A 15,924-nucleotide genomic window follows, 5' to 3' on the forward strand; every position below is an offset into this window, starting at 1 on the left:
TGCTGCAGAGCAGAATAAACAAAAAAGAATGGAAACAATTGAGGACAGTTCCAGGGACCTCTGGGATAACATTAAGCATACCAACATTCAAACTGTAGGCTTCCCAGAAGAAGAAGAAGAAAAAAAGAAAGGGTCTGAGAAAATGTTTGAAGAGATTAGAGTCAAAACTACCCAATATGGGAAAGGAAAGAGTCAATGAGTTCCATGAAGTGCAGAGAGACCCATACAGGATAAACCCTAGGAGAAACACGCTGAAACACAAATTAATCAAACTAACAAAAATTAAACACAAAGAAAAAATATTAAAAGCAGCAAGGGAAAAGAAATAAACAACATACAAGGGAATCCCCTTAAGGTTAACAGCAGATTTTTCAGCAGAAACTCTGCAGGCCTGAAGAGAGTGGCAGGATATATTTAGAGTGATGAAAGGGAAAAACTTACAACCAAGATTACACTAACCAGCCAGGATCTCATTCACCTTAGATGGAGAAATCAAAAGCTTTACAGACAAGCAAAAGTTAAGAGAATTTAGCGCCACCAAACCAGCTTTACAACAAATGTTAAAGGAAATTCTGTATGCAGGAAACACAAAAGATGGAAAAGACTTAAAATAACAAACACGAAACAATTAAGAAAATAGTAACAAGAACACACATATCAATAATTACCTTAAATGTAAATATATTAAAGGCCCCGGCCATAAGAAATACACCAGTGGAAAGGATACAAAAACAAGACACATATATATGTTATCTAGAAGACAGCCACTTTAGAACTAGGGACACATACAAACTGAAAGTGATAGAAAAATATATTCCATACAAATGGAAATAAAAAGAAACCTGTAGTAGCAATTCTCATATCAGACAAAATAGACTTTAAAATAAATACTATTACAAGAGACAAAGAAGGAAATGACATAATGATCAAGAGATCAATCCAAGAAGAAGATATAACAATTGAAAATATTTATGCACCCTACATACGAGCACCTCAATACATAAGGCAAATGCTAACAGCCATAAAAGGGGAAATCAACAGGGCCTCCCTGGTGGCACAGTGGTTGAGAGTCCGCCTGCTGATGCAGGGGATACAGGTTCGTGCCCCGGTCCGGGAGGATCCCATATGCCGTGGAGTGGCTGGGCCTGTGAGCCATGGCCGCTGGGCCTGCGTGTCCGGAGCCTGTGCTCTGCAACGGGAGAGGCCACAACAGTGAGAGGCCCGCATACCGCAAAAAAAAAAAAAAAAAAAGGGAAATCAACAATAAAACAATAATAATAGGAGACTTTAACCCTCCACTTACACAAATGGACAGATCATCCAAACAGAAAATAAATAAAGAAACACAAGCTTTAAATGGCACATGAGACCAGATTGACTTAACTGATATTTATAGGACTTTCCATCAAAAAACAACAGAATACACTTTGTTCTCAAATCTTGGGTCACACATCAAGCCTCAGTAAATTTAAGAAAATTGAAATCATATAAAACATCTTTTCCAAACAATGCTATGAGACTAGATATCAATTACAGGGAAGAATATGTAAAATATACAAACACATGGAGGCTAAACAATATACTACTAAATAACCAAGAGATCACTGAAGAAACCCATGAGGAAATCAAAAAACACCTAGAAACAAATGACAATGAAAACACGATAACCCAAAACGTATGAGGTGCAGCAAAAGCAGTACAAAGAGGGAAGTTTATAGCAATAAGATCTTACCTCATGAAACAAAAAAAATCTCAAAAAACCAACCTACCCTTACACCTAAAGTAATTAGAGAAAGAAGAAGAGCAACAACAAAAACCCCTAAAGTTAGCAGAAAGACGGAAATCATAAAGATCAGATCAGAAATAACTGAAAAAGAAATGAAGGAAACAATAGCAAAGATCAATAAAACTAAAAGCTGGCTCTTTGAGAAGATAAAGAAAATTAATTAATCATTAACCAGACTCATCAAGAAAAGAAGGGAGAAGACTCAAGTCAATAGAAAATATAAAAGAAAAAGGAGAAGTAACAACAGACACCACAGAAATACAAAGGATCATGAGAGACTACTACAAGCAACTATATGCCAATAAAATGGGCAACCTGGAATAAATGGACAAATTGTTAGAAAAGTGCAACCTTCCAAGACTGAACCAGGAAGAAACAGAAAATATGAACAGACCAACGACCAGCAGTGAAATTGAAACTGTGATTAAAAACCTTCCAACAACCAAACGTAAGATAGATAGCTAGTGGGAAGTAGCCGCATAGCACAGGACGATCAGCTCGGTGCTTTGTGACCGACTGGAGGTGTGGGATAGAGAGGGTGGGAGGGAGGGAGACACAAGAGGGAAGGGATATGGGAACAAATGTATCTGTATAACTGATTCACTTTGTTATAAAGCAGAAACTAATACACCATTGTGAAGCAATTATACTACAATAAAGTTGTAAAAAAAAAACCAAACCCTTCCAACAAACAAAAGCCCAGAGCCAGATGGTGTCAAAGGTGAATTGTATCAAACATTTAGAGAAGAGGTAAGATCCATCATTTTCAAACTCTTCCAAAATACACAAAGAGAGGAACACTCTGAAACTCATTCTATGAGGCCAGAATCAGCCTGATACCAAAGCCAGACAAAGATGCCCCCCAAAAAGAAAATTATAGTACAGTATCACTGATGAACATAGATGCAAAAATCCTCCACAAAATACTAGCAAACAGAATCCAACAGCACATTAAAAGGATCGTACACCAGGATCAAGTGGGATATATCCCAGGAATGCAAGGATTCCTTGATATATGCCAATAAATCAATGTGATACACCATATTAAACAATTGAAGAATAAAAACCACATGACCATCAAAATAGATGCAGAAAAATCTTTTGAAAAAATTCAACACCCATTTATGATAAAAGCTCTCCAGAAAGTTGGCATAGAGGGAAACTACCTCAACATAATATTGGCTATATATGACGAACTTACAACCAACATCATTCTTAATGGTGAAAACCTGAAAGCATTTCCCCTAAGATCAAGCAAAAGACAAGGGTTCCCACTCTCACCATTATTATTCAATATAGTTTTGGAAGTTTTTGCCATGGCAATCAGAAAAGGAAAAGAGACGGAATCCAAATTTCAAAAGAAGAAGTAAAATTGTCACTGTTTGCAGATGGTATGATACTATACATAGAAAATTCTAAAGATGCCACCAGAAAACTACTAGTGCTAGTCAAAGACTTTGGTAAACTAGCAGGATACAAAATTAATGCACAAAAATCTCTAGCATTCCTATACACTAAGGATGAAAAATCTGAAAGAGAAATTAAGAAAACACTCCCATTACAATTGCAACAAAAAGAATAAAATACCTAGGAATAAACCTACCAAAGGAGGCAAAAGACCTGTACGCAGAAAACTACAAGACACTGATGACAGAAATCAAATACGATACAAACAGATGGAGAGATATACAGTGTCCTTGGATTGTAAGAATCAATATTGTGAGAATGACTATATTACCCAAAGCAATCTACAGTTTCAGTGCAACCTCTATCAAATTACCAATGGTATTTTTCACAGAACTTGATTAAAAAAAATTATAACTTTGTACAGAAATACAAAGGACCCCAAATAACCAAAACAATCTTGAGAAAGAAAAACAGAGCTGGATGAATCAGGCTCTGACTACAGATTATACTACAAAGCTGGAGTAATTAAGACAGTATGGTAGTGGCACAGCAACAGAAATATAGATCAATGGAACAGAATAGAAAGCCCAGAGAGAAACCCAAGCACGTATGGCCACCTTATCTTTGACAAAGAGGCAAGAATATACAATTGAAAAAAGTCAACCTCTTCAACAACTGGGGCTGGTAAAACTGGACAGCTACATGTAAAAGGATGAAATTATAACACTTTCTGTCACCATACACAAAAATAAACTCAAAATGGATTAAAGACCTAAAGATAAGGTGGGACACTCTACAATTTTTAGAGGAAAACATAGGCAGAACACTTTATGACATAAATCACAGCAAGAACCTTTTTGACCCACCTCCTAGAGTAATGGAAATAAAAACAAAATTAAACAAATGGGACCTAATGAAACATAAAAGCTTTTACACAGCAAAAGAAAGCATAAACAAGACAAAAAGACACTCTCAGAATGGAAGAAAATATTTACAAATGGAGCATCTGACAAAGGATTGATCTCCAAAATATTCAAGCAGCTCATGCAGCTCCATATCAAAAAAACAAACAACCCAATCCAAAACTGGGTGGGAGACCTAAATAGACATTTCTCCAAAGAAGACACACATATTGCCAACAAACCGATGAAAAGATGCTGAGCATCACTAATCTTTACAGAAATGGAAATCAAGACCACAATGAGGTATCACCTCACACCAGTCAGAATGGCTGTAATAAAAAAATCCAGGAACAATAAATGCTGGAGAGGGTGTGGAGGAAAGAGAACCCTCCTGTACTCTTGGTGGGAATGTAAAATCATACAGCCACTATGGGAAACAGTATGGAGGTTCTGTAAAAAACTAAAAATAGAACTACCAGGCTTCCCTGGTGGTGCAGTGGTTGAGAGTCCACCTGCCGATGCAGGGGACATGGGTCCGTGCCCCGGTCTGGGAAGATCCCACATGCCACAGAGTGGCTAGGCCCATGAGCCATGGCTGCTGAGCCTGCGAATCCGGAGCCTGTGCTCCGCAACGGGAGAAGCCAGAACAGTGAGAGTCCCACATACTGAAAAAAAAAAAAAGTAGAACTACCATATGACCCAGCAATCCCAGTACTGGGCATATACCCTGAGAAAACCATAATTCAAAATGATATATATATCCCAATGTTCACTGAAGCACTATTTACATTAACCAGGATATGGAAGCAACCTAAATATCCAATGACAGATGAATGGATAAAGAAGATGTGGCACATATACACAATGAAATATTACTGAGCCATAAAAGGAACGAAATTCAGCTATTTGTACTGAGGTGAATAGACCTAGAGTCTGTCATAGAGTGAAGTAAGTCGGAAAGAGAAAAACAAATACCATATGCTAATGTGTATATATGGAATCTAAAAAAATGATACTGATGAACCCAGTGGCAAGGAAGGAAAAAATATGCAGACATAGATAACAGACTTGAGGACACAGTGGGGGATGGGGAAGCTGGGATGAATTGAGAGAGTAGTAATGACATATATACACTACCAAATGTAGATAGTGAGTGGGAAGCTGCTGCATAGAAGAGGCAGATCATCTCAATGTTTTGTGACGAGCTAGAGGGGTGGGACAGGGAGTGTTGGAAGGAGACTCAAGAGGAAGGGGATATGGGGATATATGTATACATATAGCTGAATCACTTTGTTGTAGAGCAGAAACTAACACAACTTTATAAAATGATTATACCCCAATAAAGATATTTTTTTTAAAAAGTAGAAGTTCCACAATGAAATAGAAACAGCAAAAATCTCAAACAAATCCTAGAGCTAAAGAATACAATGACTGAAATGAAGAATTCAATAGAAAGCTTCAGTAACAGCTTCAGCCAATCTGAAAAAGGAATCAGGAAATTAGAAGATAGGTATTTGAAACTATTTGGTTAGAGAAGCCAAAAGGTAAAGGAAAAGGAAGGAAGGAAGGAAGGAAGGAAGGAAGGAAGGAAGGAAGGAAGGAAAGAAAGAGAAAGAAAGAAAGAAAGAAAGAAAGAAAGAAAGAAAGAAAGAAAGAAAGAAAGAAAGAAAGAAAGAAAGAAAGAAAGAAAGAAAGAAAAAGAAAGAAAGAAGGAAAGAAAGTGTGAAGAAAGACTATAAGACTTACGGGACATCAGCAGAAACAATATATGAATTATAGGAATGCCAGTAAGAAAAGAGAAGACAAAAGGATAAAAAGTATATTTAAAGCAATAATAGCTGAAAACTTCACAAACATGAGAATAGAGATGGACATCCTGATTCATGAACACAGAATGCCCCAAATAAGTTGAACCAAAAAAAGGCTGCACTGAGACATTATAATTCAATTGTTAAAGATTTTTTAAAAAGATATAATTTTAAAAGCAAGACAAAAGCAACTCATCACATACAAGGGAATCCCTATAAGACTACAGGCAGATTCTTCAAAAGAAATCTTGTGGGGCAGTAGAGAGTGAAATTATATATTTAAAATATTGGAAAAGACCTGTCAACCAAGAATATTATACCCAGCAAAGCTCTCCTTCATAAATGAAGGAGAGATAAAGACATTCCCAAGCAATCAAAACTGAGGGACTTTATTGCTGCTAGATCTGAATTACGAAAAATGCTAAATGGTATTCTTCAAGCAGAAATAAACTTATTCTAATTAACATCATAAAATCATATGTGTAAAATTCAATGATAATGTTAAACATATAGACAGCTTCTCCTATGTTGTAATGGTGGTGTGTAATTCACTTACAATTCTAGTTGAAAGTTTAAAAAATATCATTGAAAATAACCATATGTATAATAATTTGTTATTGGACACACAACATAAATATATGTAAATTGCAACATCAATAACAAAATGTGAGAGGTTAATGGATTTATGTATGCTATTAAAGTTAAGTTGTAATTAAGATTAAGATAGGCTGTCATAAATATAAGATACTTTATGTAATCTTCATGGTAATCACAAAGGAAAAACCTGTAGCAGATAACACAAAAGATCATGACAAAGGAATGAAACCATACCATGACAAGAATTCATCAAATCAAAAAAGAAGACAGCAAGATAAGAAGAAACAAATGATCTACAAAACAGAGCAACTGACAAAATGATAATATTAAGTTCTTACCTATCAATATTTACTTTAAATGTAAATGGATTAAATTCTCCAATCAAAAGACAAAGAATGGCTTAAAAAACAAGACCCAACAACATGCTGCCTACAACAGACTCACTTCAGCTTTAAAGACACACATAGACTGAGAGTGAAAGGAGGGAAAAAGATATTTAAAGTACATGAAACCCAAAATAAAGCAGAGGTAGCTATACTTATATCAGACAGATTATACTAAAGGTAAAAATGTTCAAAACAGATATAGAAGGTAATTACATAATAATACACCAGTTATTCCATCAACAAAGTAACTATTTATGCACACACCACAGCATCATTAATGTCTAGAGCAACTACTAACAAAACTAAAAGGAGAAATAAAGAGACATACAATAATAGTTGGGGACTTTTTTTAACACCTTTACTGAAGTATAATTGCTTTACAATGGTGTGTTATTTTCTGTTTCATAATAAAGTGAATCATCTATACATATACATACATCACCATATCTCTTCCCCTCTTGCATCTCCCTCCCTCACACCCTCCCTATCCCACCCCTATAGGTGGTCACAAGTCACCGAGCAGATCTCCCTGTGCTATGACGCTACTTCCCACTAGCTATCTATTTTATGTTTGGTAGTGTATATATGTCCATGCCACTCTCTCACATTGTCACAGCTTACCTTTCCCCATCCCCATATCCTCAAGTCTATTCTCTAGTAGGTCTGCATCTTTACTCCCGTCTTGCCCCTAGGTTCTATGTGACAATTTTTTCTTTAGATTCCATATATATGTGTTAGCATACGGTGTTTGTTTTACTCTTTCTGACTTACTTCACTCTATATGACAGTCTCTACGGCCATCCACCTCACTACAAACAACTCAGAATCATTCCCTTTTGTGGCTGAGTAATATTCCATTGTATATATGTGCCACATCTTTATCCATTCATCTGTTGATGGACACTTAGATTGCTTCCATGTCCTGGCTGTTGTAAATAGAGCTGCAATGAACATTTTGGTACATGATTCTTTTTGAATTATGGTTTTCTCAGGGTATATGCCCAGTAGTGGGATCCTGGGTCGTATGGTAGTTCTATTTGTAGTTTTCTAAGGAACCTCCATACTGTTCTCCATAGTGGCTGTATCAATTTACATTCCCACCAACAGTGAAAGAGGGTTCCCTTTTCTCCACACCCTCCCCAGTATTTATTGTTTGTAGATTTTTGATGACGGCCACTCTGACCAGTGTGAGAAGATATCTCATTGTAGTTTTGATTTGCATTTCTCTAATGATTAAAGATGTTGGGCACTCTTTCATGTGTTTGTTAGCAATCTGTATATATTCTTTAAAGAAATGTCTGTTTAGGTCTTCTGCCCATTTTTGGATTGGGTTGTTTGCTTTTTTTGATATTGAGCTGCATGACCTGCTTGTAAATTTTGGAGATTAATCTTTTGTCAGTTGCTTCATTTGCAAATATATTCTCCCATTCTAAGGGTTGTCCTTTCATCTTGTTTATGGTTTCCTTTGCTGTGCAAAAGCTTTGAAGTTTCATTAGGTCGCACTTGTTTATTTTTGTTTTTATTTCCATTTCTCTAGGAGGATCTTGCTGTGATTTATGTCATAGAGTGTTCTGCCTATGTTTTCCTCTAAGAATTTGATAGTGTCTGGCCTTACATTTACGTCTTTAATCCATTTTGAGTTTATTTTTGTGTATGCTGTTAAGGAGTGTTCTAATTTCATGCTTTTGCATGTAGCTGTCCAGTTTTGCCAGCACAACTTATTGAAGAGGCTGTCTTTTTTCCATGGTATATGCTTTCATCCTTTATCAAAGATAAGGTGACCATAAGTCCATGAGTTTATCTCTGGGCTTTCTATCCTGTTCCACTGATCTATATTTCTGTTTCTGTGCCAGTACCATGCTGTCTTGATTACTGTAGCTTTGTAGTATAATCTGAAGTCAGGGAGCCTGATTCCTCCAGCTCTGTTTTTCTTTCTGAAGATTGCTTACGCTATTCGAGGTCTTTTGTGTTTCCATACAAATTGTGAAATTTTCTGTTCTAGTTCTGTGAAAAATACCAGTGGTAATTTGATAGGGATTATATTGAATCTGTAGATTGCTTTCAGTAGTAGAGTCATTTTCACAGTTTTCATTCCTCCAAGCCAAAAACATGGTATATCTCTCCAACTATTTGTATCATCTTTAATTCCTTTCATCAGTGTCTTATAATTTTCTGCATGCAGGCCTTTTGTCTCCTTAGGTAGGTTTATTCCTTTATATTTTACTCTTTTTTGCAATGGAAAATGGGAGTGTTTTCTTAATTTCACTTTCACATTTTTCATCACTAGTGTAGAGGAATGCCACAGATTTCTGGGCATTAAATTTGTATACTGCTATTTTACCAAATTCATTGATTAGCTCTAGTCGTTTTCTGGTGGCATCTTTAGGATTCTCTATGTAGAGTATCATGTCATCTGCAAACAGTGACAGCTTTACTTCTTCTTTTCCAATTTGGATTCAATTTATTTCTTTTTCTTCTCTGATTGCTGTGGCTAAAGCTTCCAAAACTATGTTGAATAATAGTGGTGTGAGTGGGCAACATTTTCTTATTCCTGATCTTACTGTAAATGGTTTCAGTTTTGCACCATTGAGGATGATGTTGGCTGTTGGTTTTTCATATATGGCCTTTATTATGTTGAGGAAATTTCCCTCTATGCCTACTTTCAGGAGGGTTTCTATCATAAATCGGTGTTGAATATTTTCGAAAGAATTTTCTGCATTTGTTGAGATGAACATATGGTTTTTCTCCTTCAATTTGTTAATATGGTGTATCACGTTGATTGATTTGCATATACCAAAGAATCTTGCATTCCTGGGATAAACCCCACTTGATCATAGTCTATGATCCTTTTAGTGAGCTGTTGGATTCTGGTTGCTAGTATTTTATTGAGGATTTTTGCATCTATGTTCATCAGTGATATTGGCCTGTAGTTCTCTTTCTTTGTGACATATTTGTCTGGTTTTGTTATCAGAGTGATGGCAGCCTCGTAGAATTAGTTTGGGAGTGTTCCTCCCTCTGCTATATTTTGGAAGAGTTTGAGAAGGATAGGTATTAGCTCTTCTCTAAATGTTTTATAGAATTCGCCTGTGAAGCCATCTGATACTGGCCTTTTGTTTTTTGGAAGATTTTTAATCACAGTTTCAAATTCACTGCTTGGGAAATATCTGTTCATATTTTCTATTTCTTTGTGGTTCAGTCTCGGAAGGTTGTCCATTTCTAAGAATATGTCCATTTCTTCCAGGTTGTCCATTTTATTGGTATATAGTTGTAGTAATCTCTCATGATCCTTTTTATTTCTGCAGTGTCAGTTGTTACTTCTCCTTTTTCATTTCTAATTCTATGTATTTGGGTCTTCTCCCTTTTCTTCTTGATAAGTCTGGCTAATGGTTTATCAATTTTGTTTATTTTCTCAAAGAACCAAGTTTTAGTTATATTGATCTTGTATCATTTCCTTCATTTCTTTTACATTTATTTCTGATCTGATGTTTATGATTTCTTTCCTTCTGTTAACTTTGGGGTATTTTTTTCTTCTTTCTCTAATTGCTTTAGGTGTAAGGTTAGGTTGTTTATTTGAGATGATTCTTGTTTCTTAAGGTAGAATTTTATTGCCATCAACTTCCCTCTTAGAACTGCTTTTGCTGCATCCCATAGGTTTTGGGTCATCGTGTTTTCACTGTCATTTGTTTCAAGGTATTTCTTGATTTCCTCTTTGATTTATTCAGTGATCTCTTGGTTATGAAGTAGTGTATTGTTTAATCTCCGTGTGTTTGTATTTTTTTACAGATTTTTTCCTGTAATTTATACCTAGTCTCATAGCGTTGTGGTCAGATAGCATACTTGATACGATTTAACTTTTCTTAAACTTACCAATGCTTCATTTTGACCCAGGATATGATCTATCTTGGAGAAGGTTCCATGAGCACTTGAGAAGAATGTGTATTGTTTCGTTTTTGCATGGAATGCCCTATAAATGCCCATTAAATCCACCTTGTTTAATGTATCATTTAAAGATTGTGTTTCCTTATTTATTTTCATTTTGGATGATCTGTCCATTGGTGAAACTGGGGTGTTGAAGTTCCCTCTATGATTGTGTTACTGTTGATTTCCCCTTTTATGGCTGTTAGCACTTGCCTTATGTATTGCGGTGCTCCTATGTTGGGTGCATCAGTATTCCAATTGTTATATCTTCCTGGGTTGACCCCTTGATCACTATGTAGTGTCCTTCTTTGTCTCTTGTAATAGTCTTTGTTTCAAAGTCTATTTCATCTGATATCAGAATTGCTACTCTGGCTTTCTTTTCATTTCTATTTGCATGGGATATCTTTTTCCATCCCCTCACTTTCAGTCTGTATGTGTCCCTAGGCCTGAAGTGCATCTGTTGTAGACAGCATAAATATGGGTCTTGTTTATGTATTGATTCAGCCAATCTATGTCTCTTGGTTGGATCATTTAATCCCTTTACATTTAAGGTAATAATCGATACGTATGATCCTATTAACATTTCCTTAATTGTTTTGCGTTTATTATTGTAGGTCTTTTCCTTCTCTTGTGTTTCCTGACTAGAGAAGTTCCTTTCACATTTGTTGTAAAGCTGGTTTGGTGGTGCTGAATTCTCTTAGCTTTTGCTTGTCTGTAAGTTTTTTAAATTTCTCCATCAAATCTGAATGAGATCCTTGCTGGGTAGAATAATCTTGGTTGTAGGTTTTTCTCCTTCATCACTTTAAATATTCTCGCTTGTAGAGTTTTTTTGCTGAAATATCACCTGTTAACCTTATGGGGATTCCTCTTGTGTTATTTCTTGTTTTTCCCTTGGTCCTTTTAATATTTGTTTCTTGTATTTAGTTTTTGATAGTTTGATTAATATGTGTTTTGGCATGTTTCTCCTTGGATTTATCCTGTATGTGACTCTCTGTGCTTCTCGGACTTGATTATCTATTTCCTTTCCCATATTAGTGAAGTTTTCAACTATAATGTCTTCAAATATTCTCAGCCCCTTTCTTTTTCTCTTCTTTTCCTGGGACCCCTATAATTAGAATGTTGGTGCATTTAATGTTGCCCCAGAGGTCTGTGAGACTGCCTCAATTATTTTCATTCTTTTCACTTTATTATGCTCTGCACTAGTTATTTCCACTATTTTATCTTCCAGGTCACTTATCCGTTCTTTTGCCTCAGTTATTCTGCTATTGATCGATTCTAGAGAATTTTTTATTTCATTTATTGTGTGGTTCACCTCTGTTTGTTTGCTCTTTAGTTCTTGTAGATCTTTGTTAAACATTTCTTGTATTTTCTCCATTCTATTTCCAAGATTTTGGATCATCTTTACTGTCATTATTCTGTATTCTTTTTCAGTTAGACTGCCTATTTCCTCTTCATTTGTTAGGTCTGGTGGGTTTTTGCCTTGCTCCTTCATCTGCTGTGTGTTTCTCTATCTTCTCATTTTGCTTATCTTACTCTGTTTGGGTTCTTCTTTTCGCAGGCTGCAGGTTCGTAGTTTCCATTGTTTTTGGTGTCTCTCCCTAGTGGCTAAGGCTGGTTCAGTGGGTTGTGTTGGCTTCCTGGTGGACGGGACTAGTGCCTGTGTTCTGGTGGATGAGGCTGGCTCTTGTTTTTCTGGTGGGCATTTCCACCTCTGGTGGTGTGTTTTGGGGTCTTATTATGATTATTATTATTATGATTTTAGGCAGCCTCTGTGCTAATGGATGGTGTTGTGTTCCACTCTTGCTAGTTGTTTGGAATACAGTGTCCAGCACTGTAGCCTGCTGGTCATTGAGTGGAGCTGGCTCTTCATGTTGAGATGGAGATCTCTGGAAGATTTTTGCCGTTTGATATTATGTGGATCTGGGTGGTCTGCTGTGGACCAGTGTCCTGAACTTGGCTCTCCCACCTCTGTGGCACAGCCTTGACAGCTGGCTGGAGAACCAAGAGCCTGTCCTCCGCACGGCTCAGAAAAAAAGGGTGAAAAAAAGAAATAAAGAAAAAAGAGCATAAAATAAAGTAAATAAAATAAGGTAAAATAAAATAAATTTATTAAAATAAAAAATAATTATTAAGAAAATCTTTTTTTATGTAATAAAAAAAGGACAGACAGAATCCTAGGACAAATGGTAAAAGCAAAGCTGTACTGACAAAATGAAACATAGAAGCCTATACATACACACACACAAAAAGAAAAAAAGGGGAAAAAATATATATATAGTGGCCCCCAAAGTCCACCTCTTCAATTTGGGATGATTCTTTGTCTATTCAGGTATTCCACAGATGCAGGGTACATCAAGTTGATTGTGGAGGTTTAATCCTGTGATCCTGAGGCTGCTGGAAGAAATTTCTCCTTTCTCTTCTTTGTTTGCACAGCTCCTGGGGTTCAGCTTTGGATTTGGCCCCCCCTGTGGGTTTAGGTCGCCTGAGGGTGTCTGTTCTTCACTCAGACAGGACAGGGTTGAAGAAGCAGCTGATTCGAGGGCTCTGGCTCACTCAGGCTGTGGTAAGGGAGATGTACGGAGTCTGGGGTGAGCCTGCAGTGGCAGAGGCAGGCGTGATGTTGCACCAGCCTGAAGCACGCTTTGTATTCTCCTGCGGAAGTTGTCCCTGGATCATGGTACCCAGGCAGTGGCGGGCTGCACAGGGTCCCGGGCAGAACGGTGTGGATAGAGATCTGTGCTTGTACACAGTCTTCTTGCTGGCTGCAGCAGCGTTAGCATCTTATACCCGTCTCTGGGGTCTGCGCTGATGGCTACAGCTTGCGCCCATCTCTGGAGCTCCTTTAAACGGCTCTCTTAATCTCCTCTCCCTGCGCACCAGGAAACAAAGAGGCAAGAAAAAGTCTCTTGTCTCTTCGGCAGCTGCAGACTTTTTCCCAGACTCCCTCTTGGCTAGCTGTGGCGCAGTAGCCCCCTTCAGAATGTGTTCATGCAGCCAACCCCAGTCGTCTCCCTGTGATCCAAGTCGTCTCCCTGCGATCCAACAGAAGCCCGAGTCTCAGCTCCTAGCGACCCCCCGCCACAGCAGGTGAACAGACAAGCCTCTCGGGCTGGTGAGTGCTGGTTGGCACCAATCCTCTGTGCAGGGATCTCTCCGGTTTGCCCTCTGCACCCCTGTTGCTGTGCTCTCCTCTGTGGCTCCAAAGCTTCCCCCCTCTGCCACCCGCAGTCTCCACCCATGAAGGGCCTTCCTAGTGTGTGGAAACCTTTCCTCCTTCATAGGTCCCTCTCACTGGTGCAGGTCCCGTCCCTATTCTTTTTTTTTTTTTTTTTTTGCGGTACGCGGGCCTCTCACTGTTGTGGCCTCCCCCGTTGTGGAGCACAGGCTCCGGACGTGCAGGCTCAGCAGCCATGGCTCACGGGCCCAGCTGCTCCGTGGCATGTGGGATTTTCCTGGACCAGGGCACGAACCCGTGTCCTCTGCATTGGCAGGCGGACTCTCAACCAGTGTGCCACCAGGGAAGCCCCCGTCCCTATTCTTTTGTCTCTGTTTTTCCTTTTTTTTTTTTTTCCCTACCCAGGTACGTGGGGAGTTTCTTGCCTTTTGGGAGGTCTGCGCTCTTTTGCCAGTGTTCAGCAGGCGTTCTGTAGGAGTTGTTCCACATGTAGATGTATTTCTGATGTATTTGTGGGGAGGAATGTGATGTCCGTGTCTTACTCTTCCGCCATCTTGCAGCTCCTCCTGCGGACTTTTAATACACCTCTCTCAACATGTATAGATCATCAAGATACAAAATCAATAAGGAATGGATTTGAACAACACTTATAGACTAAAAACATCCTAAAAGACATGTATAGAACATATATATATATATATATATATATATATATATAACATATATATATATAAAAGTATACACATTCTTTTCAAGTACACATAGAACATTTTGTAGGATCATAGGTTACATTAAAAAGCAGATACCAGCAGATTTAAGAAGACTGAAATCATACCAAGTATTTTTTCTGACCACAATGGTATAAAACAAGAAAGTAATAACAGTTGGAAAGCTGGAAAATTCACAAACACATGGAAATTAACATGCTGCTGAACAACCAATGGATCAAAGAAGAAATCAAGAGAGAAATTTAAAAAATATTGAGACAAACAAAAATGGAAACACTAAATATCAAAATGTATGAGATGCAGTTAGAGCCATTCTAAAAGGAAAGGTTATAGTTATAAACACATACATCAGTGAAAAAAATCTCAAATAACCTGACTTTACAGTTCAAGAAAATAGAAAAGTAAGAACTAAGCCCAAAATTAGAAGAGACAAAGAAATAAAAATTAGAGCAGAAATAAATGAAATAATAAACCAATAGGAAAAATTAACAAAAGTAAGAGTCAGTTCTTTTAATAGATACACAAAATTGTCAAACACTTCACTAAACTAACCAAGAGAGAATCCAAATAAATAAAATTATAAATGAAAGAAGAGACATTAGAACTTATACCTCAGAAGTACAAATGATCAGGAGCAACTATTATGAACAATTTTATGTCAGCATAGCTGGATAACATAGAAAATGGATAAATTCCTAGAACTCATACAATTTACCAAGACTGAATGATGAAAAAATAGATAATATAAATAGACCAATAACAAGTAAGGAAACTGAATTAGTAATCAAATCCTTCCAACAAAGAAAAGCACAGGAGCAGATAGTTTCACTGGTGAATTCCAACAAACATTTAAAGAAGCATTAATCTAATAAGGACCTACTGTATTGCACAGGGAACTCTTACTCAATACTCTGTAATGGCCTAGATGGGAAAGGAATCTAAAAAAGAGTGGATATATGTATATGTATAATTGATTCACTTTGCTGTACACTTGAAACAAACACAACATTGTAAATCAACTATACTCCAATAAAAATTTAAAAAAAATAACAAAAGCATTAATGCCAAATCTTCTCAAACTCTTTCAAAAAAATTGAAGAGAAGGGAACACTTCCAATCTCAATTTACAAGGCCAGTATTATCCTGATACAAAAGCCAGATAAGAACACTACAGGCCAATATCCCTGATGAATATAGATGCAAAAATTCTCAGAAAA

The sequence above is a fragment of the Mesoplodon bidens genome (genome assembly GCF_964165515.1).
Source record: "Mesoplodon bidens genome assembly, chromosome: X".
NCBI classification, from domain to species: domain Eukaryota; kingdom Metazoa; phylum Chordata; class Mammalia; order Artiodactyla; family Ziphiidae; genus Mesoplodon; species Mesoplodon bidens.